Source organism: Macaca mulatta, chromosome 7, assembly GCF_049350105.2.
Source record: "Macaca mulatta isolate MMU2019108-1 chromosome 7, T2T-MMU8v2.0, whole genome shotgun sequence".
Lineage (NCBI taxonomy): Eukaryota > Metazoa > Chordata > Mammalia > Primates > Cercopithecidae > Macaca > Macaca mulatta.
The window spans coordinates 4,502,146-4,527,176 of NC_133412.1; the positions used below are offsets into that span (position 1 = coordinate 4,502,146).

The 25,031-nt window shown below is 40.2% G+C and overlaps 1 protein-coding gene across 28 annotated transcripts in view; it reads left to right on the forward strand.

Moving 5' to 3' along the window:
• The first annotated feature begins 9,578 nt into the window (after nt 1-9,578).
• Nucleotides 9,579-25,031, forward strand: part of UBE3A (ubiquitin protein ligase E3A) — a 102,695-nt gene continuing 87,242 nt past the window's right edge. For 27 of the 28 annotated variants that reach the window (XR_013395173.1, XR_013395174.1, XR_013395177.1 and 24 more), the window contains exon 1: nt 9,579-10,113. The gene's annotated coding sequence lies outside the window, so the exon portion shown is untranslated. 28 annotated transcript variants of the gene reach the window in all.

Genomic DNA, 25,031 nt, shown 5'->3' on the forward strand with positions numbered 1-25,031 from the left:
GATACTTCACAGAAGTTGAATGTATCAGGTACCAACTGTCCAGTTCCTTCAATTCCTGTTCAGTCACTTCCCTTTGTCTAATTTTCAAACTTCCTAAGAACCTTCTGTTATGTGCGGACCCTGTGTGTCCTCTTACAGGGAAAAAATGCTCTGGTCACATGCATACCAGTCCTTTCCAGCATTCCAGTTCCTGTGATGGGTACTTTTCAATTTAAATCAATAAAGCGGCATTCTGATTTTATAATTCCATCTCTTGAGTTTGTTAAAGGTGAGTTTGGTTGGTAGGCTGTCTTAAATCGGCTTCTAAGCCTGCAATCATGAGGGCCAGACCTGAACTGTAGTCAGCTCACCAACTTTGGCTCATTTGTTCATTTGTTTGTGTGGTAAACGCGATTGGTGCCCTGGATCTTCCTACTGTATTGTATGCCAGTCCTAGCGTCAATTGCAGCACCTGCATTTCTTGCTTAGGGCTCTCTCTGACCAGCTGGAGCTGCTGTGTCCCAACCACTGCAAGCCAGCCAGATGACGATAACAACATTATACACTCACAGGATAATTGTGAAGTGTGTGTTCTACACTGACTCCCAGAGTTCAACAGAAGTAAACTCCAGTTGCCCAAACCTTTTTTGCTTCCTCCCTTCCCTAACTCACTTACTTCCTTACCAGTGTTTCTAGGGATCACCTCCCAAATAAATTACTTGCACTCAAATCATTGCCTCGAGATCTGTTTCTGGGAGAAACACAAACTAAGACAACTTCGTCCATTCATTCATCATTTATTGAGCCTAATCAATTATTAATAAGTCCTTAAGGCACAAAATAAGTCCTTAGCAACATGTTATCTCTTTTCTCATCACAATATTATCCCCTTTACAAATGAAGAAATCGAGGTTGAAATAAATTAAGTAGCTGGCTCAGTATCACATAATTAGGACAGAGTGATAGAAAGGATTGATGCAGATGAAGATGGCTGGGACTCCCAGATGACCAGTCTTGAATGGAACAGTATAAAAAAGGAGTTTTCTGCTGGGGTAATAATTTGAGAATACTATAAGATTGCTACAAAGCAATGAAAAAAGGGATTACTGAATGACTGAGGAAACATTTCAATGAAATATAGTTTTGAAATTTTTGTTTTCTAGGAAAGCAACATGCTGCAATAAGAGCGCACACAAAAACACGCACACACATACACCTGTGGGTTTAAATCCTAGCACTACTAGTTTTTAGGTGTAAGACATGGGCAAGTTGCTTACTTTCTCTAAGCTCAATTTTCTAATCCATACAGTGTATAATATCCAAGATTGTTGTATGAATTAATGAGATTTATTTAAACAACTGGCACCTAATGAGTGCACAAATTTAATTTGCAGAAATGTACTGTCCTTTCAGGAACTTTGTGGTAAGTACTGAAATATGGATGCAATCAGTACTATGCTTACCAGTAACCTAAAAAAAGAAGCAATATAAAATATTTATGTCATAAATGATATCTATATTACTATCTTTAAAAATATTGGTCTTTCCGTATGTAGTATGCTAATTTAATGTTACAAAATAAAAGTAAAACCAACAATTTTAATAAGTTAAGCTTTAAGTACAAAATTTTGTTGGAAGCAATGCCAAAGAGTCCACATAGTAACATTTATCATTTTGGTAACAAAATTTTGTGTTCTGTATGTGGGCCTCAAGCAGTACTAAAACAAAATAGTGTATCAATTATAAATGATACTCACGATTCTTCCCTAATCAGATGTTTTTATGAGTTGAGAGATTCTGAACAAAAACAGTAAGTGTAGAATGTCTGTACCATCTTTAATACTAAGATTTAATTTAATCAATGCATTTCCTTAGATTTAAAAAATCATTTTGTTAGAGTCCATGTTAGAATCAGTATATGTATTTAAAATGGAATTCGAGATATGGATTGTAGTGTGAATGACTTCAAATAACTCAAATGATGCACATGTCAGAAGGAAACATTTCTAAGGGCTGCTTCATTGATTCAAGTGGAACTGTTTTATTCAGAACAGCTCAGATTAGCAGCAGCAGCAGCTGGTGTTCAATGAAATGCTTCCCTTTTCCACCTACTCTCCAGCTGGGTTAAGACAGGCACAAAAAGATTGGGATGACCAAGGTCAAAGCATGATTTGATAGACTTCCAGGTTTTTGCTCCAGTATCTTCTTGTGTAGTCTTGCCTATAGAGGCAATTAGTGAAATTGGCGGTTGAAAAAGTCATAGCTTTAGAAGGACTTCATAGATCATCTTGTTCAATATCTTAATTTTATACTTCATATACCAAGGTTCTAATTAAAATACTTTATTGTTGCGTATTTATTGGAAGTGACAAGAAGTTAAGATTTCTTACATTTATTTCATTTGCCTGATTTTTCTGTTCCCACTGAATTGTATAAGCAGGCACCACTGCAGCTTGTATCTCTACTTGACATAACTGAAAAATGAAACATTCAAAGATACACTACTTAATTACATGTTAGCTCAGTAAAGGGGTCCTCTATTAGATATGCTGGTCTCAGTTCTTAACTTTTACGCTCATAAAGCCTGATTCACTCATTCAAACCTTTTTTGAGGAGTTACCAGGTTTTAGCCGTTGAGATAGATACTGAGGACACAAGAAGTCAAGGGTGCTCTCCTCTCTCAAGGACCTTAAGGGAAGACAGAAGTGCCAAGCACATACATCGAGTGTGTAGAAGGCACACAGAGGCATAAGCAATGACCCTGCTTGAGAAGATCTGAAAGGCTTCTCAGAGGAGGAGCTTGAACTTATCTAAAAGGTAGAATAAACTGCATGCAAAAGAGCTCCAAATGTCTCTCAAGTGTAAGTCATACTGCCTAAGCAATATATTCATGTGGGAAGTGGGAGATGGGGCTGGAATGGAGGCAGGGACCACATTCAATGGGCCCTGTTTTTGGAGTTTAGACATTATTCAGAAGGCCATGGTGAGCCACTGATAGAGTTAAGAAAGGCAGCAAGGTGATAATACATGTTTCTTAAGAAAACATACTGTGATGAGGACACTTGGCAGGAAAGTAGTATAATATGAACCAGCACTCTATGAATGTTGGGGTTAAAATAGTGAATTAGGTAATATGATCTTACCCTTCTGGAACTTAACAGTCTAGTGCAGAAACACTACGGGTCTAAACACTAAGGGTCTAAATTAAGGTAGTAGCAGCGGAAATAGAAGGAAATGGATGTTATGATAATGATGATGATGATAATATTACCATTTACTGAACACTTCCCATGTGTCAGGCACTAAACACTTCATATGCACTATCTTTGTCCATTCTCCACACAGTAGCTAGAGTTTTTCTATAGCTCTTATCATAACTCTCTCAAACCCTTCCAGAGGCTTCCCACCTCCTTCAGCACAAATACCTAAGTTCTTAGGAAAAGCTACAAAGTCCTCCAGGCTGTGACCCACTGTGACTTCTCTGAGCTCACCTTCAACTCCTTGTTTCTCTCTCTAGCCACAGTGCCTTGCTAGCTGTTCCTAGATGACTCTAGGCACCTTTCTGCTTCAGGGCCCTCTCTATCTAGAAGGTTCTTCCCTTTATATTCCCACAGTTCATTCCTCACTTCTGTCAAGCCTCTGATTAAATGAATTCTTTTCAATAAGACCTTCTCTGGCCACTCGGCATGACAGAACTCCTGTAGCATTCCCTATTCCCTTTGCCTTGCTTTATATTTCTCCTTAACGTATCATATTCTGACATAACACATATGTGTTGGTTTTCTTCCTCCATGGATCACAAACTCCATGAGGGTAGACTGTTTTTGTTCATTGCTGTATTCTCAGCACTGAGAACAGTGCCGGCACATATCCATTCAATAAATATGAATGGATGAATGAAGGATTATAATGGTCCTATGAGGATGGTACTATTATTTTTTCCCACTTTCCCAAAGAGGAAACAGATATCAATTGAGGTACTCAAGGTTGGATTTCTGGTAACTAGAAGAACTGGGATTTGCATGGCGGGGCGGTGGGGGGGGGGCGGTGGGGGCCGGGGGTAGCCTGCCTTTGTTGAGTTGTACTATGTGCCCAGCATTATTGTAAGAGCTTTATGTATATTAACACTTAATCCCTACAACTCCATTTTATAGATGAGGAAACTAAATCAGAAAGGGGTTTACAATCTTGCCTGGAATCTCTGCACTTGTAAGTTGGGAGCCTGTGCTGTCAGCCACTTTGCTTCATTAATTCTAAGGCCTATTCTTTGGAGAGATACAACTTTGCCTCTTAATTGCCAGGAGAGTGAGGGAGAGGAAGAAATCTAGGATTACTACCATTATTATTATTGGGGACCGCCATAGATGGTAGTGTCACCAATCAAGTCAAAGAATGTAGGATGAGTTGGTGTCATTCTTCTCTAACTCGACTTCCACATGCAACTGCCTCCTGATATCTTTGCTTGGATACTGAGACACAAGGTCAGCTGCAGTTAAAGGGATTTAGAATAACCATGGGAGATCACAGAAGTTATTTGTCTTGCATCAGAGTTGACCTGGTTCACAGGACTTGCTCAATGAAGTCCTCAGGGCCCCACCTTGTTGCTCTGCAATCCCTAGAATGTTTCCCAGTGTCTTAGTCTGTTTATGCTGCTATAACAAAATACCTGAGACTGGGAAATTTGTAAAGAACAGAAATATACTTTTTCACAGTTCTAAAGGCTGGGAAGTACAAGATAAGACCCCCAGCAGGTTCAGTGTCTGGTGAGAGCTGCTGTTTCCAAGGTGGGACCTTATTGCTATATCCTCTGGAGGGGATGAATGCTGTGTCCTCGTGTGGCTAAAGGGATGGAAGGGCAAAAGAAGGTCTAAGCTAGTTCCCTCCAGTCCTTTCACAAGGGTACTAATCTATCCATGAGGCAGGGCCCTCATGATTTAATCAGCTGCTAATATCATCACAATGGGGATTAAGTTTCAACATGAATTTTGAAGGGGACACCATCATTCAAACCACAGCATCTTTCAACATAGTTTACTACCCCAACTATTTCATACATACATTCATCAGAAAAGGACAAAAGGGCAAGAGACACCCAATTCCTTTCAGAAAATGATCTAGAAGTTGCATACATCATTTCTTCTCACATCCTACTGGCCAGAACTTAAGAGATATGGCCACACTTAGGGTGTATTATAGGCAACCATGTGTCTGGCTAGATGTTCTATTATCATGAATGAACAGAAGAATGCATAAGAGTCAGCTAGCAAGCAGTTTGTACAACAGATATCCAACAGGTATCTCAAATTTAACATTACCAAAACTAAATTCCTGCTTGTTCTCCCAAAACCTGCTCCTTTGCACTGTTATCACATCTCAGTCCATGGTGGAAAAGAGAACAAACTCAGGGGTTTGATGTTAAACATGTTGAGCTTGAGGTGCCTGTAGAACACCCAGTACAGGTTTCCAGTAAGGTGTTGAAGATTCTGTGTCTGGTGCTTCTGACTGAGGTCTGTGTTCAAGACTCAGGCTTGATTCCTGACCAAAATAAGTGACAGAAGAGTGTATGTAAAAGGTACTGTTCAAAGATTATAACATGGTAGCAAAGAGAACCAAGGATGGGGAGGGAAGATTCTGCACAGGAGACCTGAGGAAGCGCGGCCGAAGACACGGCAGAAGAGCAGAGAATGTAAGGTGACAGAACCAAGGGAGCAGTTTCCAGGAGGCAGTGGTTAGCAGTGTGGAAGGCTGCAGAGAGGTCAGATGTTGTGAAAATTGAGAAGCAACCTCTCAATTTGGCCTTAGGCCATAGTGAAATTGACACAAGCAATGTATACAGTAAAATGGAGGGAGTTGCTAAATTTCTGTAGCTGAAGAGGAATTTGGAAGGTAATAGCAATCCAAGTATAGACAGTTTTTCTAAATAGAAGGAACAAAGTAGAGGGAGAATTTATGAACAGGAGAGGGAATGATTAAGGGAGTAAGAGTCTTGAGTTAATTTCCCTTCCCTCAAGAAATAAAAATTACCTGTAGAAAGGACAGAAGGATGGCTTCTACCTTAAGACTCGAGGTCAGAAAGAATGCAAATTTAGACAGGTCTGTAGGGATAAGGGTGGGGGGGTATGTAGGAGTTCATGCCTGCTGTGTGCAATACTAAACAATGATACACACACCACAACCACCACCACCACCACCACTACTAAGCACTAACATTTATTGAGCACTTTATATGCCAGAAGAGTGTTCTTCATGGAGCTAAGCTTGCTTAACAGTATTTCTTAAATAATGGAAGCTATTCATATATTGAAAGCTTAGCGTTTTCCAAAGGTTGAGTGTGTAATATTCGGATGCGGCCTAAAAATAGCAACAGTGACTTCTATCCCAGCATATCTGAATTTTGTCTCTTCCACGCTCTTGACTTACTTCTGATCCTGGGGCATGCTGAGCAGTAAAAAAAGTTGTTTTTGCATTTTGATTCATCTGCTATGACTGGCATCAATAAGAAATCTTCGGCAATAAAACAGCTCTGTCAAAAAACAACTTCACCAGCAATTCAGGGCAAAATGTTTCCTTTGAAAAAAAGTTTGTTGGCCCAATGCAGTGGCTCACACCTATAATCCCAGCACTTTGGGAGGCTGAGGCAGGCGGATCACGAGGTCAGGAGATCGAGACCATTCCGGCTAACACGGTGAAACCCCATCTCTACTAAAAATACAAAAAATTAGCCTAGGCTGGTGGTGGGTGCTTGTAGTCCCAGCTACTAGGGAGGCTGAGGCAGGAGAATGGCATGAACCCGGGAGGCGGAGCTTGCAATGAGCCGAGATTGCACCACTGCACTCCAGCGTGGGCGACAGAGCGAGACTCCATCTCAAAAAAATAATAATAAAATAAAATGTTTGTTAGTATTAGCAGATACATATTAGTAGGTACCCCCCATGATCAATGAAGTGTTGGGTTACTCTGAAAAAGCGTCCAATCTTACAGGTGTGACTTCCTCTTGAACTGCAAGTTCTTGAGGGCAGGGATAGAGACTGTTCATCTTTTATTGTTTCCCAAGGTCTGGAACATAAATAGTAGTTCAAGTAGTCCAACGTATGACATACAAATAGTTCTGGGTAAACATTAGCTCAAAGTTTGCTCAAGGCATTGGATGCAGATGTTTATAAAATTAAATTGTTCTTTTTACTGTACACTTGAAATGAGAAAATTATTAGAAACCACTGGGTCTCATTTTGACAAGAAAAGTCTGAAGAAATCACTGTTCACTTAGTAGATACAAAGTTGTTTTTCTGGGAAAAACACACCTGGAAAAAAAAAAAAATGGGTCTGACATGGGAGAATTTTTTTTTCCATATAAACAGATATACAGGGAAGTGGAACACTACTAGTATCTTAAGGATTCCTGAAAATATTTATGTTGGTAAGTTTGATCAGCAAACATTTCTAAATTTGAAAATGGATAAAGCAAAAAGCACAGTGAAGTCTGGAAAGAAGTCTAATACTAATGTCACACATAAGAATACATATTTAAAATTAATGAACTAAAAGGGATATAGGTAATTTCTCCAGATTCCTAGGAAGAATTAAGACCCTCCTTGATCCCAGTAAAGCAATGAATAGTCATTCTGACATCTAGCTAAAAGCAGACTTATTTCCTTTCGGTCTTTAATCTTTTTGGAACTCAAGGATTTCTGCCACACTTTGATACACCAGGCCATTATAAAATTACACCTCATTTATTGACAATTTCTACTTAAAAGGAAGAATACCTAAAAGTATCTCCATACGCTAGATATAGTAGAAATGGTATGCTTTAATTAGTCTAACAATAAAGTCCTTAAAGATTTGCATTCTTTGTTGCCTATTTTGAAAACCTGCAAAGATTAATTTTTATAAAGATTATGATTTTTTTTTTTTTTTTTTTGGGACGGAGTCTTGCTGTCGCTCAGGCTGGTGTGCAGTGGTGGGATCTGGGCTCACTGCAAGCTCCGCCTCCTGCGTTCACGTCATTCTCCTGCCTCAGCCTCCCGAGTAGCTGGGACTACAGGCGCTGCCACCACCCCCGGCTAATCTTTTTGTATTTTTAGTAAGAGATGGGGTTTCACCGTGTTAGCCAGGATGGTCTCGATCTCCTGACCTCGTGATCTGCCTGCCTCGGCCTCCCAAATCTGGGATTAAGATTATGTTTCTTACCAGTCCTTTCCATGAAATCTAACAGCAAATAGTTTACAAATGTGGATGTGTACTGAGAGGAAATGAAAAGTGAATAACGAGCTGAGTTAAAACATCTTAGAATATGGCTGAATACTATCATTTATCGTCAGTTGTCCTAGAATAACTTAAATTCTTCTAGCTTATTGTTGTTTTTTCGATAGTTGATTATAGTTGTGAGGCGGGATACACACACCCCCACACTATAACAAAGATTTTCTGAGACTGACAGTTAAAAAATACAGTGTTGGCCGAGCACTGTGGCTCATGCCTATAGTCCCAGAATTTTGGGAGGCTGAGGTGGGAGGATCACTTGAGGCCAGGAGCTTGACATAGCAAGACTCCATCTCCAAGTTTAAAAACAAAAATAAATTAAAAAAAGATACACTGCTATGTATGACTGTTGATATAAAAAATCTGAATACTAGACATGGCGACTCATATGCTACTTCAAGGGCTTATCAACAAAGTTGCTAGTCGTAACACTGTGAATTGTTAATGATACTGTTTTGGCTTTGCTAGCAAGTGTTGTAAAGCTACATATACACATACATACACACACCCCTTTTAAAATAAAATGGTGATCCTGGTACTAAATATGATTTTAAATGGATTTAATTTTAATTTTAATGGCTTGAACTAGGTTCAGCTGTCATAGGGATCAAAATTAGCCTCTATCCCAGCTGGGGTCAACCAGGGAGCCACTTTTCTTAACCGACAACCTACTGCACGTCAACAACTGCAGGAGACGGGACTTTACCTTCGTCTCCGGTAAACTAGTTGACACATCCCGTGTTGGCAAGAGGCCTAAGCAGATGACCTTGGTCCTCTAAAATCTGGCCTGCACTCTCGGGGCACCCCTGCAACACCTATAAAGACAGCTCCAGATAGAAAAGGGTTGGGGTGGAAAAGTTAATAACGCCAGGCACCTGCCCCGCCTCGGGGCTGGGGGCTATTCCTGCGGTTTCAGCTGACTTTCGGAGCCATTCGTCTCCCTACACAGTCGGAGGCATTCCTCGGCTGGGTACACCAAGGGGCTCTGCAACCCTCCTGGGGGGTGCCCAGAGGGCTTCCGGATGTACCAGGTTTATTCTTTCGGGTCACAGACAGCACAAACTAAAAGGAGGGATTATCCTTTCTGTCCAGTCGCAAGATGGCGACCGACCCTGGTGGGACTCCGAGGGGCCGCGGGCCACCTCCTCTTCCCAACGACCCGTGCGCCGGCGGCGACGGCAAGCGGGGGGGAGGCGGAGCCGGCGAGGGAAGGAGGGGCGGAGCGCGGCGCCCTCCCGCGCGTCTTGGCCCCGCCCCACGTCCCCGCGTCCCGGCCTGGAGCCCTCGCCCGGCCGGGCGGCGCGCGCTGCCTGCCGGGATACTCGGCCCGCCCAGCCAGTCCTCCCGTCTTGCGCCGCGGCCGCGAGATCCGTGTTTCTCCCAAGATGGTGGCGCTGGGCTCGGGGTGACTACAGGAGACGACAGGGCCTTTTCCCTTCGCCAGGACCCGACACACCAGGCTTCGCTCGCTCGCGCACCCCTCCGCCGCGTAGCCATCCGCCAGCCCGGGCGCCCGCCATCCGCCGCCTACTTACGCTTCACCTCTGCCGACCCGGCGCGCTCGGCTGCGGGCGGCGGCGCCTCCTTCGGCTCCTCCTCGGAATAGCTCGCGGCCTGTAGCCCCTGGCAGGAGGGCCCCGCAGCCCCCGGTGTGGACAGGCAGCGGCGGCTGGCGACGAACGCCGGAATTTCGGCGGCTCCGGCGCCCCCTTTCCCGGCCTCGTTTTCCGGATAAGGAAGCGCGGGTCCCGCATGAGCCCCGGCGGTGGCGGCAGCGAAAGGGAACGAGGCGGTGGCGGGCGGAGGCGGCGGGCGAGGGCGACGACGACCAGTGAGGCGGCCGCCGCAGCCCAGGCGCGGGGGCGACGACAGGTCAGTGTTGCCGCGGCCTGCGTCAGGCGGCGCTGGCTCCCCTCCGTCACTCGGCCGGCCTTCGGGGCCCGCGGTGGCGAGGTCGGCGCCCCGCTTCCCCGCCCCCCGCCGCCGAGGCGAGTGTTTGGGGGCGCGTGGTCCGGAGGGGCTGGTGCCAGAAGTAGGCCCCTGGTGGCCGCGGCTGCTGCAGTCTTAACTGTCAGTCCTGGCTGAGCGCCGGCGGGAGGGTTTTGTCGCCCGAGGGGACGCGAGCGGGCCCGGGGCGGGGCTGGACGTGCGAGGCGTCGAGATTTGGGCCTCCTCGGAGAGAGGCTTGTCGAGCCAGCCGGGGCCCCGGACTGGGAAGGGCAGGCCCTTTCCTTCCAAGGGGAGCTCTTTCTCGGCGTTTTCGAGGTTTCTGGCTCTCTTGGGGAAGACATATTTAGCCGTGTGCTTGGTGGGTTGGGGTTTTGGGGGTGGATTGATGGGAAGGGAGGGCGGAGGAAGTGGTATGTCAAGCCCAAGGGTTGTGCGCACAGATTACTCATGTGTTGCCGTCCACCAGGATTTCTGAAGTTGAACGTGAGTTACTGGCTTTGCCAGAGACTGCTGTGTTATATGCAGACCTGCATGCAAGCAGTTGGCCTTTTTTTTTTTCCCCCTTTTCACTGGAGAAAATGAAAAGGATGCTTTCCTCATCTTAGTGATAAAGGCTTTTGTTGGTAAAGGTGGAATTGAATGTACCAAATGCCTTAGTCCGTGAAATTTTAAAAATAATTTTAATACAGTGGTGAAGCTTGGCAACCTTGAAAGAGAATTTAGCGTCTAAATTTTTTTAATGACTTTTTATGGATGTGCTAAATTAGTAACAGTACAAAATCTGTTTGAGATTATTAAGAGGCTAGGGTGCTGCTGAAAATATAAAGTAATAGCATATGGGGTTTGCAGTGCATAGTTAACCTCAATCATGAAGGAATATGGATATGACGCGTAATTTTGGATCATTTCACTGCCTGCAATATTGAGAGAAGCAGCAAATTACAGAGTTTTTTGGGAGACGACTTAAAGTTTAAGAAATACAACTGTCGGAAGTTACCTGTCAGAGACACAAAGGTACCCAGTCAATCTTGTGGAATACATTGGACAAGTGGGGTAAGTGTTTGTCTCACACTGCTGACCAATAAGTACTCTTAAGAGGTGATTGGGTAAATCATGTGAAATTTAGAATTTAGGAGAGAGAAGAAAGTTTTATCTTGGTATGTATAGTGGAAATAGCTTTGAAATTAGATCCTGTTTTTAAATCTAAGCTACTTACCACATTTTTAGTGAAATGAATACAATATTAATGATGTGGCTGATAAACCCTAAGGATGACCAGAAACCCTTTTAAGAAACGCTAATAGTCTTGACCAAAAATGAAATAGCTTCAAGAAATAATTTGCAATGTTTGTGTATTTATAATATACACAGGAGAAATACAAGAACAGAATATGAAGAGGTAACTCATAATCTTTACAAAATTAGAATGTAAACTATGCAAGTCTTACTGTGTCAATATTTATTAACCTGCATTAGTTTGCTAAGTAGTATGCTCACCATCCTCTGGACATTGCCCCTGTCCCTGAGGAGCTTAACTTTATACAGAGATACAAAATACTGTGTTTTGATTTCCTTTCAGAGGATTTATAAGCTACTTGTGTTTTATCTGTCCTAAATTCTGCCCTTTTTTTTTCATGGCTGAAAAAATAACTTCCTAAGAAAGGCACGTACTAGTCAGAGGTGTGGGGAAAAAGTGTTCTCATCCCACTTGTCCAGTCCATTTAACAGTATTTATTGGGTACCTACAGTGTCTTTGACATGTGACATCTAATCAGTTGTATTTCTTAAACTTCATATCATTTCTATTTCAATCACCTCCTACTCCCCTCCAAAAAAATTTGCTGTGTAAACTGTGATAATACACTGTTTCTCTCAGTGTCAGTCAGTGGAATGATCCAGATGTATAGGTCATAGCAAAGTTTTTCATCCCAAGCTCTTAAAATGATGTTTCCAAATGTCCATTTTCTTAAATGACTGCTAATGTTCTCCAATCGTGTTACACATATTTTGTTTAGACCTATAATTGTATAGGTCTAAATGTAGAAACATTACATTATGTACTTATGCAGCTGCTGAAAGAAAATTAGTTTTCTAATTTTTAGATCGGGGTGAAGACAAACTTTTAGAAGTGATCTTTCAGTAAAATACTGGATGAAGTCTTAGGTGCTCTTTTTATGCTGGTTCAGGACAAAAGTTTTTTTGACTGGTTTTGAGTTTTCCCCTCACTGCCAAATGTAAGGATAAAATGTAGTAACAAGACAAATTGGTATGTATAGTGGTAATGTCTTTGGAATTAGACCCTACTTTTAATTCTGACCTTATTAATCTTGGTAAGCCACAGTTTTGTCACCTGTAAAATGGGTTGGTGAAACTTCCCCAGAGTTGTGAGGCTTAAAGTATGTAAAACGCCTAACACGCAGGCACTCAATAAGTATTACCTTAGAAATCTTCCTATCCAGTTTTTCTGAATGGTCTGGAAGCACTTTGTATATAATGGACTACAGCATGTTATCCTTTATATTGTTTATTTCTTTTCTCATTAGCTATGAACTCTTTAAGGCCAGGAATTCCTAGTGTTTACCAGAGAATGCGTTACTAGATGTCTTAGTCTGTTCTGGCTACTATTACAAAACACCACAGACAGGGTGGCGTATAAACAACGGAAGTTTTATTTCTCACGGTTCTGGGGGCTGAGAAGCCCAACCAAGATCAAGGTACCGACAAATTTGACATCTTAGTGAGGGCCCTCTTCCCTTGTTCATAGACAGCTAGCTGTCTTTTCACTATAACTTCATGTAGTAGAAGAGTAGAGGGGGCTCTATAGGGCCTCTTTTATAGAGGCATTAATTCCATTAATGAGGGCAAAGCCTCCCAAAGGCCCCAGCTGTTAATACTGTCACCTTGGCGGTTAGGCTTTCAACATGAATTTTGGGGGACACATTCAGACCACAGCACTAGAGCAGTCATGAATTAGTTATTGGTAAATCAGTAAATGATCAACTAACATTGATTAGGTTCCTCCTGTGGCTTCTATGAGCTGAGCTAGGTACTGACGCCACAAAGACAAGAAAGCTGTCTGTCTTTTTGAATGCTTATAATTGAGTGACTTTCTCACATTCATGTGTGTGTGCATGTGTGTGTGTGTGTGTGTGTGTGTGTGTAAAACCCCATCACATAATGGAACTTCATTCTCCCATGCCCTTCCAATCTAAGAGCAGTTCTGTGGACTCAATACCTCCTACCCACCAGCTGCTACTCTGAAAATTTACTTTTGTACTCATTTTAAAAAGTTCAGCCCTTTGGCACATGCATTATTACTTCATGCCTTGGTCCCAGCCCACCACCCCAGTATCTGGCATGTAGTGTATTAGTATTTGTGTGTGTGTGTGTGTGTGTGTGTGTGTGTGTGTGTGTGTATGTATATAGAATTTAAAATTTTTGGCCGGGTGCGGTGGCTCACGCCTGTAATCCCAACGCTTTGGGAGGCTGAGGTGGGCGGATCACGAGGTCAGGAGATCGAGACCATCCTAGCTAACACGGTGAAACCCCGTCTCTACTAAAAATGCAAAAATTAGCCAGGTGTGGTGGCGGGCGCCTGTAGTCCCAGCTACTTGGGAGGCTGAGGCAGGAGAATGGCATGAACCCGGGAGGCGGAGTTTGCAGTGAGCTGAGATCTGGCCACTGCACTCCAGCCTGGGAGACAGAGTGAGACTCAGTCTCAAAAAAAATAAAAATTAAAAAAAAAAAAAAGAATTTAAAATTTTTACTTTGGCGGTTGTCTTCAAATACTCTAATTTTGGGGGGCATGATTATGATTCTGTCTTCTGGCAATACATTGATAGATGCTACCTAAGTAGGATTGTCTATGAGGTCAGCTGCTCCAGTCATTTTATACATGAGGAAATTGGAGTGCAAAGCTTTAAAATGATTTTCTGAAAGACACCCAGGTGTCAGGACCAGAACTAGAATCCAAGTCTCTAGTTCAGGACTCTGCACACATTGGCACATGTTCTGTCCTCCCTTTTGGGATGAATAGTTACACTTGCTTTGTGATTACTCACCCACCGTTTTGGAGATACATGACTGTTTTATACACTATTAATAGAAGGCAGCCTTCACAAAATGCCATCCACAGATCTGTTATTTTTTCTAATAAAGGAAATGATGTAAAATTACCTTAAATAGAAATAGTGTTAATTCTAGAAACATACCCCATAATCCAAACATTAAATGTTTGAAATACTTAAAGATGCTATATAAGTCCTTTTTAAAAAGATAATATTAAAAATTTTTGTTTTATAGAGATGAGGGTCTCACTGTGTTGCCCAGGCTGGTCTTGAACTCCTAGGCTTTTACCTCAGCTTCCCAGTGTGTTGGGATTACAGGCATGAGCCACAACACCTGGCAAGTTTTTTTTTTTTTAATGAAATGACTTATTAATACACAGCTTCTTTGCCAGCTTTTGTTTTCATTTGCTCTCAAAAATGTTGCTTAGTGCTTTGATGTGAGTTATCTGTAACAGGTAAATGCCATTATGGATAATAATTCAAAAAGAAGCTTATTAATTATTAGGCCTATCTGAGAGTGAAATAAAGTTAGCATTTTTTTTTTTTTGAGACGGAGTCTCGCTCTGTAGCCTGGGCTACAGTGCAGTGGCCGGATCTCAGCTCACTACAAGCTCCACCTCCTGGGTTTACGCCATTCTCCTGCCTCAGCCTCCCGAGTAGCTGGAACTACAGGCGCCCACCACCGCACCCGGGGAGTTTTTTGTATTTTTTTAGTAGAGACGGGGTTTCACTGTGTTAGCCAGGATAGTCTCGATCTCCTGACCTCGTGATCCGCCCGTCTCGGCCTCCCAAAGCATTTCTTTTTGTTTAATTTTATTTATTTGTTTAGAGACAGGGTCTCGCTCTGTTGCCCAAGTTGGAGTGCAGTGGTGCTGTCATAACTCATTGCAGTCTCAGGCCTGAGTGATCCTCCCATCTCACCCTCCTGAGTAGGTGAGATTAGCATATGCCACCATGCCTGGCTAATTTTTTTATTTTTTGTGGAGATGGGGTCTTGCCATGTTCAAGTTGGTTTCAAACTCCTGTCCTCAAGCCCCTTGGCCTCTCAGAGTGCTAGGATTACAGGTGTGAGCTACCATGCCCAGCTGAGCATTTTAAAAAAATGGTCTTTGTACATGAGTCGTTACTATTTGATTCTAAGCCTTATGACTGATAATCCCTAAAATTATTTATAAAATTTTAAGTGTGTCAGAGTCATTGAAATGGAGGAAGGAGGTTGGTCTTGAGGTTGTTTTAACTATAGCTTCCTAATGGTCATGAGCAGGTTATTTAGCTTTTGAAGCGTTTGTTCCTCCTTCTGTCAAATGAAGGTGATAGTTGCTTTGTTTTAAAAGAGTATGCTTTTCAAATGTGATCATTCTTGAAAATGTAGATTAAGAGGCTTTTTAGAGGCCAAGCGCGGTGGCTCACGCCTGTCATCCCAGCACTTTGGGAAGCCGAGGCAGGCGGATCACGAGGTCAGGAGATCGAGACCATCCTGGCCAACATGGTGAAATCCCATCTCTACTAAAATACACACACACAAAAATTAACACGCCTGTAGTCCCAACTACTCTGGAGGCTGAGGCAGGGGAAACACTTGAACCCGGGAGGCGGAGGTTACGGTGAGCCAAGATCATACCCACTGCCTGGCGACAGAGCGAGACTCCGTCTCAAAAAAAGAAAAAACTTTTTAGAAACTTTGTATTGGAAAATTTTTAGTGTGTGAATTCATTCTGAATATGTGAACTCCATTTGACATGGACAATAGATCTTAATAGTTTGTGGTACGTTATTCAGTGTATTAATCAAAAGTCAAATCTCTTTTGTAATTTGCTGTATCAGACCTGTTGTGTTAATCTGATCTATGGCAAGTGAATCATAAGATTGACCTGAAAGGAAAAGAGATTTTTAGGGGACATAGACTCATATTGGATAAGATTATTCCTATAGTTCATTTTCAGGAAATCTGAACAGGAATCTCGTGTAAGGAATCACATGTGATTATAGAAGACAGTCTGATGTAAGACTTTATTTATTAAGGTCTGTATCTGTGCTTCAAGTAAGAGCATAGAGGTAGTATATGATCCCTGAACACTCATACAAGAAGGATAAAATTTTTCTTGAAACTGTTGGCTGGACAGTGTAGAGTCTAAAGCTGTGACTCTTAACAGTTCATTGTGTTCCAGAAGTTCATCTGTACCCCTCAGGATCAATTGAGGTTAGTCTAGCACAGACTTTAGTTATAAAAACCAAACATGAGAAAAATTTTTTGACCTATCTCTTCATAGCATGCAGGCTTGGTAGGTCTTTTCTAGTTCTGGATGTGTGCCCGTTGTATATACTTTCAGCAATTCAGGATGTTCCTTTTCATGTTTAAGACAAGCACTCTTGCACACAAATTACACAGCTGTGGGCTGAATGAAGATGCTACCATTGCTGTGCTTCTACACAGATTCTTTTCGTGTAATGACTTCTGTCTCATAGCAGAAGGGATGGCTTATCCATTTCAAGCTTCTGTTAATAGTTTGTCTTAGAATTGCCTTTGTGTACTGTAGCCAACACCCCAACTCATATATTTTTATAATCTTTGTGATGCAGAATAAATTCTGAATCTTTCCACCTCCAAATTAAATATACAAATACTGAAAATAAAATACCATGTATTCACTATGGACATATGTCACATTTTGTCGCTTTCTTGCACTCTTGTTCCCTCTCTAAAGCTCATGTTAAACTCATGTTCTTTATTTTCTTCTCAGATGATTCCTTTAGCACTGCACGTAACAGTACAGGAATTTCTTCCTTGCATACTTCCAACAAATACTTTTCTGTCTCTTAACAGATGTGAACCATAATGCTGTTCTTTAGAAAGCAAAGGATGAAGTGCACAGCAGTATTTTCTATATAAAGCTAATGGGTCATAAGGGGAAATAGGGGTTATTTCCAGCTTGTTTATTGTCTTAATACATTTTTCCTCAGAATTCTATTTATTGTGCCTCTGTGGTTATATGCACCAATATTGATAACCTTACAATGTGCTATAAATAAGGATATTTATATTATCTTTGTTAAATATTTTAAGTTTTTGTTTTGGGAATGGAAAAAATCTTTTGTGCACCTATTGTATGTGATATGTATACTAATGGATAAATCCTATTTCACACAACGATTAATTGGGTAACGTTTTTCTTTCCTAGTTTTCTGAAGTCAGCAGTCATGTTGTGTGTTGGTGATTGAAAATATGCTCTTTAGGCTGGGCACCTTGGCTCACGCCTGTGATCTCAGCACTTTGGGAGGCTGAGGCATGCTGATCACCTGAGGTCGGGAGTTCGAGACCAGCCTGGCCATCTTGGTGAAACCCTGTCTCTCCTAAAAATACAAAAATTAGCTAGGCGTGGTGGCACACATCTGTAATCCCAGCTACTCGGGAGGCTGAGGCACAAGAATCGCTTGAACCTGGGAGGCAGAGGTTGCAGTGAGCCGAGATCGTGCCATTGCACTCCAGCCTGGGCAGGCGACACTTCATCTCAAATAGCAGATTTTCTTTTCTTTTTTTTTTTTTTTTTAAAGATCATCCAAATTCAGTTTCTAAGAATTATAAAGTTTTCCTAATTACTTAAGCTGCTTCATTCTCATTCCCTTTTTTAACACATTTTGCCATCTCTGTAACATGTTGAACATGTTTAAAGAATAGAGTGGGAGAATAGGAAGTTACGTGGATAAAGTCTGGTGAATAAGGTAGGAATACATCCTGCTTCACAGAATGGGAATATTTCTGAAAAGTTGACGATAGTATCGAAGAACGCTTAAGTGTAGTGTATTAGAAGAACTGAGCTAATTTTGATCTTTTATACACATAAAGCAACATTTATGCATTTCAAATAATGTATATTTCTTTAAATTTATTGCTCAGTGTACTGTATTTCAAATATTGTAAAAATGAAAAGATCTTGTGGTCTTATTTAACTCAGTATGGGATAAGTCCTCCCCACCTTCCCATTCTTATTTCCTCTTTTAGGCTGAATGAAAGGTGGGGGAGTGAATTTAAAAATAGATGGATCTCAACTGGAGAATAGGTTGGTCACGTCTCAGCTGATGTTAAATAATTTCTTAAATCCTGGATTGAAAATTATAAGAGAGCATAAATGTTTGCTCTCAGTTCATTTTTTAATTTTGTTTTTTCATGTACAGTTTTAGGAGGAATGAACTACTTTCTAGTTCTTTCAGGCCTGCTTTTAGATATCTGCTGTGGGGACAGTCCTCTACACTCAGAACTGAAAGTAATTTTAAATAGTGATAGGCAGAACTAGGGGTCAGTTTTACTGCCTATGCCTGTGCTAAATTTGACATGGCATTCCTAGGAGGGGAGGGGGAGTGAGGGCGGTGCACACATTGTCCATATTGCTAGTCAGTACCAGATTTCTCTCTTAAATGGTCAGGATCTAATTCCCCAAAGTGCTGTTCCAGATAACCTAGTATCTGTCCACAATTGCCCTGCTACAAGAGTATATATATTATATATGTATTTTATATGTGTGTGTGTGTATATATATATAATGCATATATATATACACACATACACACACACACACGTATTTATTTTATTTTTTCCTGAGATAGAGTCTCACGCTGTCACCCAGGCTGGAGTGCAGTGGTGCGATCTCATCTCACTGCAGCCTCCGCCTCCTGGGTTCAAGCGATTCTCCTGCCTCAGCCTCCTGAGTAGCAGGGACTACAGGCGTGTGCCACCACGCCCGGCTAATTTTTGTATTTTTAGTAGTTACAGGGTTTCACCATGTTGGCCAGGCTGGTTTCAAACTCCTAACCTCACGTGATCTGCCCGCCTCGACCTCTGAAAGTACTGGGATTAAAGGCATGAGCCACCACACCAACCCTATTACATTCTTACTAAAAAGTTTGGTGGTTTTGTTTTGTTTTGTTTTGTTTTGTTTTGTTTGTAGAGATGAAGTTTCACTATATTACCCAGCCTGGTCTTGACTCCTGGGCTCAAGGGATCCTCCTGCCTTGGCCTCCTAAAGTGCTGGAATTATAGACATGAGCCACTGCGTCCAGCCTGTATCATATTTTTATTCTGACATCTTTTCTGATTTTTTTTAGTGAAGTAGGGAGGTTTATATTAGATGATCTTCCAAGGTAAATATCAGCTTGGACATTATATGCTAATGTGTCTTTTGTTTGTTTTTAAAATAAGTGTATATGTTTTAATTGTAAAGTTTTAAAAACATCCAGAAAACAACATAGCAAATGCCCATTTATCCACCAGCTATAAATGTAAATTATGTCCATTTTTATCCCTTGGGGGAAAGGATGCCAGTTACATAATCACTTTTAACAACCCCAACTGTTCAAGTCCTGTTACCCCTCTCTACACAAAGTAACAACTGTCTTGAGATTCTTAAGTATATTTCACATCCTTGTTTTATACTTTTACTATACATGTGTACATGTATCTATAAGTGATATGTGGTGGTGGTTTTTGTATTAAATTTTTACAGATATGTATAGCACTGTCTTTCAATAGCTTGATTTTTTTAAACTCAGTATCAAGTTTTTGAGGTGTATATGTTCATGTATGTAGATGTAGTTTATTCAGTTTCACTGTTGTCTGGCACTTCATTTTATGCATAGATAAAATGTATCCCACTATTGATGGATATTTTGAGTTGTTTTCTTTTTGCTATTATAAGCAATGCTGCAGTGTTTATTTTTACGTGAGTGTATGTGCAGGTGTTTTGGAAAGAACCGTAGAAGTGAAATTGCTGGTTACTAGATATTGGTAAATTCTTTTCTTAAATGGATATGCCAATGTGTAGTTTGTCAGCATTATGTGGGCATTTCTAGCATCCTCACCTTATACTGTTTATTGAATTCTGAGTCGTATTTATCTCAACTGAAATTAGGTAATTTACTTATTCCTGTATTTGATAGTTCTGTGAGAACAGTAAATGTTTATCATCTGTCATTCTTTTTTTCATGCCCACATTCAGTTATTTGTAAGTGCTGAATAAGTATTCATCTACAGATTGATAAGGATCAGTTCCTTTTTCCCCCAACTAGAAATGTTACTCCAGTTGATAATAACAGCTCAAAAGGAAATGTAAGGCAGAGGTGAGAGAATCACTTGAGGCCGCGAATTGGAGACCAGCCTGGGCAACAAAGTGAGACCTTATCCCTATGAAAAATAAAATTAGCCCAGCTCGGGAGCCTGAGGTGGGGGGGGATTGCTTGAACCCTGGAGTTCCAGGCTGCAGTGAACTATTATCACACCACTGCACTCCAGCCTCGGTGACAGAGACCCTGTCCCTTAAAAAAAAAGAAAAAAATTATAACCAGGCTAGGCCACATTGAAGTATTTTGTAAGACATTAATAGAAGACTAAATGTTCTCGTATGTTTACTATTTATGTTAAGTACGTATGGTTTTTAGAACAACAGTTTTCTATCAAGTGTGGTCTAGTTCACTTAGAATTAGATGGGGTCGATTTTTTGAAAAGCATTTTGAAGTTAAATTAGAAGCTAATTTTTTTTGTTACTAAATCAGTTTTCGTTTTATGAGTTTACATGCTACAGGCATGTTTACAGGCAGATGAATGTAACAGATTAAACTTGAAATTATGTAGCTATGATTCCTTCAAAGAAAAACCCACCTACCTTTAGTTCTTTCAGTATGTTGCATTATAAGTCTTTTGTGTGTGCATATATAGCAGGCATAAATTGGCATAATTCTAGGTTTAATTTTAGGCTAGGCACTATGGAAGTTTGAACTCTAATTATAGTGTAAAAATAACCCAGAGGAAAATTTCAGAATAATAAATCATTGGGACTATATGGTACAGATGTCTCTTTTCAGATTGTAGAATTGTTGACCAGTAGGAATGTTTTATGATTAAAAGCCAGGAAATTAAAGTAATTCTGATGATTTGGTATTTCTAAAGATTTTCATAGATGACAGTTGAGAACTACTCTCAGATGAGATTCTTCCATTGCTGGTAAGTCATGTAATAAAACACTTAAGTAAATGTATTTTAATGGGGAATAACATTTTAATATTGGCACATCGTGAGTCTACCTTCTGTAGTTAGTAGGTAAATAAGAAATAAACATGCCTTATTTAAAAAAAAAAATGTCAAAGAACGCAAGGGAGGGGAGAGCCAAGGTGCACATTAGAAGGAGATTATAGTACTCTTCCAGTGCACAGTGGATGTGTTGTGATACCACAGTTCTATGTATGTATGACTGTATAGCCCAGATTTACCAGCATGGGCTCAGTTTTAAATATTAGGTTAGTCCCATAAATCAAGACAAGTTCCTAGGAATTCTAACATTTTTACATTTCCAAAAGACAGCCTCTTGTATTTTGTGGTAGTTGCCCCACCATCCCTCAAATATTGGTGTGTAGAATCTATTTTTGAGGATGAGGAAATATAGAAAAGAAAAATAAAAAGCTATTTTTTTTTAAGTATAAGAAGAAATGAAATGTTTCTCTTCCCTTCATAGCCAGTTCTAAAACTTAACAGTTGTTAAATGTGTTTAAATGTAGGGGGAAAGAAATGCTTGGAAGGAAATTACCAATCAAATATAAAATGTAAGATAGCTGTAAAGGTACTGATATACATACAGCTTTTTTCCTTTTGGGGAGGCGGTGTTTAAAAAAAAATCATACCAAACATATTCTCTAACTTTCAAAACTATTAATAGCTTTATTGAGATAATTCACATACTATAAAATTCACCCTTTTAAAGTTTTTAGTATATTCACAGTTGTGCGGCCATCACCACTATGGAATTTTAGAACATTTTCATCATCCCCAAAAGAAATCCTAACCTGTTAGCAGCCATTCCCCATTCTTCCCTTTCCTGGCCCCTGGCAACAACTAATCTGCTTTGTCTCTATGAATTTATTTATTCTGGACATTTCATATAAATGGGAATCATACACTATGTGTCCTTTTGTGTACAGGTTCTTTTATTTACTATGGTATTTTCAAGGTATATTCATGTTGTGACATGAATACTGTTGCAAAGAACGTTTATCTGCAAGATTTTATGTGAACATATATATTCAGTTCTCTTGGCTATATATCTAGGAGTGAAACTGCTGGGTTCCTAGGGTAACTCCGTGTTTAACATGTTGAGGAATTGCCAAACTCTTTTCCAAAGTGGCTGCCCTAATTTTGCAATTGCACCAGCAGTGTATGAGGGTTCTGATTTCTCTACTTCCTTTTAACACAGCTGTCCTTTTTATTTCAGCCATTCTTGTGTGTGTGAAGGATCTTTGTGGCTCTGATGTCCATTTCCTTGACAACTTACGGTGATGAACGTCATTTCATATGCTGATTGGCCATCTTCGGAGAACTATTTCTTTTGCCATTTTAAATTTTTGTTATTGTTGGCTTGTACGAGTTTTTGAAATATATTCTGGGTACAAGTCCCTCATCAGATATGTGATTTTCAAATAATTTCCCCCATTTTATGGATTGTCTTTTCATTTTCCTTTGAAGCACACAGTTTCTAATTTTGGTGAAGTCAGTTTTTTTTTTCTTTTGTTGCTTGTTCTTTTGGTGGTGGTATCTAAGAAACCATTGCCTAATCCAAGATCGTAAAGATTTATACCTGTTCTCGTCTAAGAGTTTTACAGTTGTATCTCTTATATTTAGGCCTAGTATCTGTTCTGAGTTAACTTTTACGTAAGGTGTGAGGGGGAGATCCAATTGTATTCTTTTACAAGTGGCAATTCAGTTGTCCCAGCACCATTTGTTGAAAAGTATTCTTTCCCCACTGAATTATCTTGGCGTCATTGTGAAAATTTAATTGACAAAATCTAATAATTTATTTCTGGACTCTGAGTTATATAGTCCATTGATATGTATGTCTGTTTTTTTGGTAACACACACTCTTGATTACTGTAGCTTTGTAGTAAGTCTTGAAATCAGGAAATGTGGGTATTCTAACTTACTCTTTTTCAAAATTGTTTTGGGTCTCTGGGTTTCTCAAATTTCCATGGAATTTTAGTGTTAGCTTGCAAGAAATGAAACTGGGATTTTGATAGGACCTGGATTTGTGTTGAATCTGTAGGTCTATTTGGGAAGTTTTGCTACCTTAATACTGTCTTCTCATTCATGAGCATGGGACATCTTTCCATTTATTAAGGTGTTCTTTAATTTCTTTCATGTTTTGTAGTTTTCAGTATACAGGTCTTGTACTACTTTTATTACTTTAAAAATTTATTTCTAAGAATTTTATGTTTTGATGGTATTGCAAATTGTATTTTTAAAAAATTTCATGTTAATTCCTTGTGTACAGATTTTTGTGTACTAAAACTTGTATTTCATGTAACTTATTTTTTTCTCTTAACTATGTTATAAGAATCTTTCAAATGGTTGGCTGCATACACATCCATCTGGTTGACTTAGTAAACATTTCTTGAATTCCTACTGTGTAGTGGGCATTTTTTTCTAGGAGCTGGTGGAGACAGCAGTGTATAAAACCCACTCAATCCTTTGCTTTCATGGCACTTTAATACTAAAAAGAGAGATCATAAAGATAGGTAAAATATATGTTACATAGTGCTAAGGAGAAAAAACAAATAAGGGAAGTGTTTGTAGGTGAAAGGGTAATGGGAAATTTTAGATAGGGTAGGTAGAGAAAACTTCACTGAAATGGTAACTTGGGTGAAGAACTGAAGGAGATGAGAGAGCTAGCCATGTGGATATTTGGGGGAAGAGCATTTCAGCCAAAGGGTGTAGTGAATAGGGAAACCCCAAAGTGAGAGTGCCTGATGTGTTTGAAGAACTCGAGGTATGGCCATTGTAGCTTTAGAAAAGTAAATGATGGGAAATAAAGAGACAGATAATGGAGGGTACAGATATTTTGATCATAATAAGGTGTTTGATTTTTACCATTGAAGGAGATGGGAAGCTCTTGGAAGTCTTTGAGCAGAGTAGTGAAAAAGTATGACTTAGGTTTAGCAAGATCACTCTCGTTGCTGTGTTGAGTGTAGACTGAAAAGGGGGACAAGGGCAGAAACAGACCAATTGGTAGAGTACAGATTAAGAGGTGACTGAAACGGACAGAGTGGTCAAAGTGAGGGTGGTGAGAAGTGGTTGAATTCTTGATATATGTCGAAATAGAGTCCATAGGATTTGGTAGTAGACCAGATGAAAGTGGGAAATAAAGGGAGAAGTAAAAGATAATGCCAAAGTTTTTTGACCAGAGCAGCTGAGAGAATGGAGTTGAATAATTCTTATAAATGATTGCATTAAATCTGTGCATCTTGTCACATGCCCACTTAACTACAGGTAATTTTACCATATAAGGTTGTGGGGGGGAAAAGAAGAAAAACAAAAAAGATAGGAAGGAAAAGCATGTTTTAAAATGTAATAAATTAGGCCTTAATGAAAAATTGTCCTTGAGAAACCTGAGATGGAATACTCTAAAGCTGATGTATTCTCTCAATCTTTAGAACTGAACTAGGAATTAACTCTTGAGAGTTCATGATAGGTTATGAAACCCTTTGCCTGTTGTGGAAATTAGGTTGTTTTCAATATTTGCTTTTGCAAATGATGATACCTGTTATTTTTTCTGTAAGGTAGATTTCTACAAATAAGATATTTTAGACCGTGTCAATCTAAAAATTTGATAGATTCTGCCAATTACCTTTTAAAAAATAATTTTAGCAAGTTTCATTCCTTAAAATATATTAGGGACTGCTCATTTACCTTGTTTTGATTTATGTATATATAAAATCTGTTTAAATCTTTATAAATAGCCT